This window comes from Camellia sinensis, chromosome 11, assembly GCF_055761805.1.
Source record: "Camellia sinensis isolate YWXY chromosome 11, ASM5576180v1, whole genome shotgun sequence".
Taxonomy (NCBI): domain Eukaryota; kingdom Viridiplantae; phylum Streptophyta; class Magnoliopsida; order Ericales; family Theaceae; genus Camellia; species Camellia sinensis.
The window spans coordinates 95,471,568-95,477,630 of record NC_138971.1 but is presented as its reverse complement, the minus strand read 5'-3'; positions in this window follow the sequence as shown (position 1 = coordinate 95,477,630).

Genomic DNA, 6,063 nt, shown 5'->3' with positions numbered 1-6,063 from the left:
TAACAATATTTATATTTTACAATTACAGGAGCATATGGAAACGGTGCGGGATGAGTCTATCACCTCTGGAACGCCGATGACGCAAGAGGATATCTAAAGAGCGGTTCTTGGAAAGAAGGGATACTTGAGAGGATTTGGGGTTGGACCAAAGCCCTCTTCCTATGAATCTGGGTCGAATGCTGCATCACAGGCACGTAAGGAGCAATTGAAAAAGCTTACATTCAAGTTGGAGATAGTCCGTGATGAGCAGTAGAGACAAATGAGGAGCAGCAAAAAAAGAAAGAGGACCAACAAATAAAAGAGGCAGAGAATGCAAGACAACGTGAGGAGATGCAGAGGCAGATTTTTTAACTTTAGAGCATGTTGGCTCAAGTTTTGATTAATGGTGGCCACCAAATTCCCCACCGTAGCTAGTCGTGGTAATGGGTAAGTGTGTTAAACCAGATTTCATTATATTTGTGTTCAAAGTAAAGGCAAACAAATGTGTAATGAGAATATAGATGAAAAATCTATAGATGCAAAATACAAAAACAAAAACAAACGTGTAGGTAAAGTCTATAGATGAAAAATACAAAAACAAACCAAAATAGGAAGATCAAGGCTTTTGTTAGGCATATATTCATATGTGAAAACAATTTATTATCCCTGTATGCCATAACCCAATAGCTTGACAACGTGCAATCTGTAAGATAGGTTACTGTTTTCTTAAACTTACTGTTTTGTAAATTTATTCTTGTGTTCTATTGCTTCTTTGACACCGAATAACATAGCAGCCAGCAGGAAGAACTGAGAGTATTGCACCATCATTGTAGCACCAATAACTTGCACATCCACCATATTCTTCTTCCTTTTCCCTATTCAATAGAACGCATGGTTAGATATTTAGACGCCAAAAATGTTATGAAAAAAAGGCAACAAGGGGCCGTTCGGGGGAAAAAATTGGAAGCAAACTTGAAACACCCCCGAGATCATAATGGTCACCTCGGCCTAGATTAAAGAAACTTGTGAGAGCAAGCGGCACATCAATAGGATGCACGGTTAGAGATTTAGATAATAAATTGTGATGAGAAGAGGCAAAAATGGGGCGTTTGGGAGAAAAAATTGGAAATAGCCCCCAAACAGCCCCGAGATCATCACGCTCACGTAGGAGTACATTAAATAAACTTGTGAGAGCAAGTGTCGTGTCGATAGGACGCACAATTAGATATTTAGAAGGCAAAAATGTAATAAAAAAAGGTGAAAAAGGGCCGTTTGGGGGCAAAAATTGGAAACAGACTCGAACCACCACCAAGATCATAATGGTCACCTTGGCCTAGATTAAAGAAACTCGTGAGAGCAAGCAGCGCGTCAATAGGATGCACGGTAAGAGATCTAGACAAAAATTGTGAGTAAAAGACACAAAAAGGGGCCGTTTGGGGGAAAAATTTGGAAATAGCCCCTAAACAGCCCCGAGATCATCACAGTCACGTAGGAGTACATTAAATAAACTTATGAGAGCAAGCGGCATGTCGATAGGATGCACAATTAGATATGTAGACAACAAAATGTTATTGAAAAAGGTAAAAAAAATACTGTTTTAGGGCTAAAAAATTGGAAATAACAACGAAACATCCCTGAGATCATAATGGTCACCTCAGCCTAGATTAAAGAAACTCGTGAGAGCAAAGCTACGTGTCAATAGGATGCATGATTACAGATTTAGACAAAAAAAAAATGTGAGGAAAAGAGGCAAAAACGAGCCGTTTGGGGGACAAAATTGGAAACAACCCCCAAACAGCCCCGAGATCATCGTGGCCTCGAAGGACTAGATTAAATAAACTTGTGAGAGCAAACAACGTGTCGATAGGATCCACGGTTAGAAAGTTATGCAAGAAATTGTCCATTGAAATGTGAAAATATGCACAGTTAGAAGCAAGAAATGGCATATCATGCCTAAACCTCGAATGTAACAGACATTTCTTGGCAACCTCATATATGAAAGCTATACCTTCGGCTTCACAGAGATGTAACAGTTGGAGAAATAGGAGTTATGAGAGGTATTGAATAAACTGCATTCATGGAATTACCATATAGCAAAAGGCTACATATATTTTCAATTACCATAAGACTCCAACAAAATGTTTTCAGAAAATCTTGTCAATCACATGGACTTACAATTGATAGAATTTTACACTTCACCCTTAAAACGGCTTCCACAACTTACAACAACTTTTTAAATAGTGGTGTGACTTCTAAGTTCAAAATAGCTCGAGCCAACAAGAAAACACTACCTTTTCTACATAGTTCTTGAAATAGTAACAAAAATAAACATTTTTGTAAAGAACAATAATAAGAAGCCTTATTTAACTAAAGACCACAGATGAAAAAATCTGGGGATGAGACCAACGTGGTTGGTATTAAAAGTAGACGACAAACAAAATTGGAAATGAACATATTGATAGCATTGTAATGTTGGCTGGATATTTACATATGACTACTGTTGTTTTATTTACAAACTAGTATTGAGAGTTCAATAATTTGTTCCAGTTACCTGTACTGAAATTGGACATTTTTCATTTCTTGTCCAATTTTATAATCATTTGATGTGCAAATTTTTCATAAAAAAAGTACGTGACATTATTTCTCTATTTATTTTGTACAGATGGATGAACTTGTGCATGAAGCTAAATTGTACAGGACTAGGTGGTACTTGTTACATTTTTTGAAGAATTATATATTTTTGGATAGATGTTTTGGTGGAACATATTTGGGTATAATAGTAGTTATATTTTTGGATGGATAGAGCGATCGCGGTTGTCCCTTTACTGCTCTGTTGTATTCCGGACTCGGTTCCGTGGAGTTGGTAGTTGTATCTATCGTGTTGTCGTCCTTTAATTCCATTTGTTTGAGTTATAGGATGTGTTGGGTTTGTTTCGAACAGGTGGGTTAAACCTTGGTCTAAAAATCTTGTTGCCAGGTTTTTGGTCATTCCGCTCAAGCGGGCCTTGTTGCGCTCGAGCGGAGATTGCACACTCCCAGTATTTCATGTCCCTGCAAAATTTCTGCAGGTGTGATTTTTACGCTCAAGCGGGTTTCTTTACGCTCGAGCGGTAGCGCTCGAGCGGGTACTCTGGCGCTCGAGCGGGTAGTACTTTTTGGTGTAAGTTCTGGGAGGGGGAAATCTATGCTCGAGCGGACTAGTTTTCGTGCTCCAGCGGATGTACTTTATTCATGTGTCTTGGCGCTCAAGCGGGCCTTCTTGCGCTCGAGCGTACCTAGTTTTTTGTTCTTGACGCTCGAGCGTTGTGTTCTCCGCTCGAGCGGGAATGTCATATATCAGTTAGCAGCTGGGCATTTTAAAATCACTTTTTACATTCTCTCTCGCTCTCTTACTTTCTAAAAAGCTATTTTGAGAGCTCCTCTCTCTAGAAACTCCATTCTCTCTAGGGTTTGATCTAGTTAGAGTGTCTCTCTATCCTCCGGCCTTTGTAAAAAGTGTGTTGATCGTCAAGGGCTTCGTGTTGATCCGAGAATCGTAGTGTTTGGAGCATTTTCACTTTCTTCTCCTTCTCCGTTTGAGCTCTAACTTCGAGGTAGGGATATCCTACTCCTTCTCATGAGTTTTGTCTTTAAATTTTAGCATTTTGATGAGTTGGGGGTTGTTGGGTAATTTTGAGAAAGTTTGGGCCTTTGTGTAATTTTACAAAAGTTAGGATTTTGTTTATATAAACTTATATGCATGTTTGGCATAGAGAAATGAGATCAATATTGGTCTATTGGTAAAAATGGAACATTAGGGTTGTGATGTTAATTATGGGAAATGCTCTAATTACATTGATGAATTAATTAGTATAATTAATTTGAAGAAAAGAGGAATTAAGTTGAGAATGTTGGAATTGGAGGTGTATGGGATTAAAGGGTGTAGTTAGATTCGTTTATCGCTCACCTAGTTGAAATGTTGATTATATATCCATTTGGTGCATTTATTTTCAGTATAGAAATAACTGCTTTGGGCTATCGGTGGAGGATAGTCTTGATTGTTGTAGACACTGCATGATGATTAGGCAAACTAAAACTAATCGATTGAGTATGCTATTGAATATAGTAAGTGGAATAATATATAAATTCTATGTATTGATTGATTGTATATGACCTATGTTTATATACATGTGTTGTGTGGGAGGAGATGGAGGATGTACTCCGCGGTTTAGGGGAAGATAGGGGATGGACCTCTAAACCGGATTTTGTGTGACAGTGATATAGCACTACAATGTGTATCAGGCTGCGAATTAGAAGTGTTTTGTTTCATTAATACAGCACTACAATGTGTATTGTTTGAGGCTTATGGAAGTGTTTGAATTGATTTGATATAGCACTAAAATGTGTATCATTATCAATTGTAAAGTATAGAAGTGATTCTATGTTATGTTGATACAGTACCGAAATATATATCTTTCGCAAAGTGTGGGAATGGTTTATGTGTTATTGATACAACATTAAAATGTGTATCCCTCATGGATTTTGAAAGTGTTTTAAAGATGAGTCTAAACCTCATTAAGTTATTTGGCTAGGTGTTGAGCCTTGTTTTCAAAAATCAAAATTGGAAAGGACAGGGGAAATGAAATGTAACATGGACTTAATGTCATGAAATCGAATGTGATATAAGTGGATGTATCTGTGTTGACCATCTATCAACTGCTAATCTTTTAGTCATTGTTCATGGCTAGTTTAGTATATTTCTACTGGGCTGTGGCTCACCCTTTATGGGACATCATTTTCAGGTACAGGTAGCATGCCACCTCCAAGGACATAGCTTGGGAAGCTAGAGGCAGACAGATTGTTTTGTTTACTTTCTTTTGATGTATTACATGTAAATTCAAGCCAAGGGCTTAATATGTATTGAGTTAGCACTCTTCTTTTTGTAACCAATTGTTAACTTGGAAAGCTGTAAGCCCGTAGGGCATTTGCTTTTGTTGTTAACATGTAATACTTTTGTAAGGAACTACTCTGATGAATAGAAGAATATTTATCTTTTATACCAATGCATGTCTAAGTTGATTGGTTTTAATGTTATTATTTTGAGGGCGTTACAACTTGGTATCAGAGCATATCGAGTTCGAATACTTTGGGTACGTGGGGAAGTGATTAGTATCACAATGGGTTTGTCTCGCTTGTTAGAGACTTATGCATGACATTATGTGTTTATTTGATAACATGTTTATGTGACTACTTGGGTATGGGATTTAATTTCTAGGATGTTGATTGGATCCTTGGGTTTCTGTGAGTCTTGTTGGAAAAGCACTTGATCAATGCTATTTCTAACCGGAACTCTAGTAACGCCTTGGGACTATCATTATCCGGAAATGAAATTCGTAAATGCTTATGTGTTTATGTGCTTACGTGGAGTGAATTACAGTTGTCCATGCATTAGGACGTGAGTATTATAGCTTCGACACATTTATGAATGTGCTAACGTTCTTCGTTACTTTTATTAGGATGTCAGGACGAGGACGTGGTAGACGTGGCAGACGTGGTAGGCAGGAGATGCCTTTACCGGATGATATTCTGGCACAGCAGGAGGGGGTTGGCCAGGCCAATGTGGCCGAGCCAGCAGGTCAGGAGGCTATGGGCGCTTTAGCCCAAGGGATAGCCGATGCTTTGAGGGAGTCTGTGGGTATTTTTCAAGCTGAGAATCCAGTTCAGGCTCCAGTTCAGGCCCAGGTTGTTGAGGCAGGGCCTTCCTTCTTGAAAAGGGAGTTCTTCCAGTCTAACTCGGACGAGTTTATTGGGGATCCGAAGGAGCCACTGAAGGCTGACGAGTGGTTAGAACAAATGAGTAAGACGTTCGAGATGCTTGGCATCGAGGACGTTGAAAGTGACCTTGGCATCCTTCCAGCTTAAAGGGGGTACGGGTCAGTGGTGGAAATACATGAAGGGCCGTATTGCTGGCACGTGGAAGGCTTTTGTGGAGGCTTTTAAGGAGAAGTATTTATCTCCGGCAGTCAGGGAGAAGCTGAGAGACCAGTTCTATCAGCTTTTGCAGTTGAGTTCTTCAGTAGCCGAATATGAGGCTGCTTTCACTAG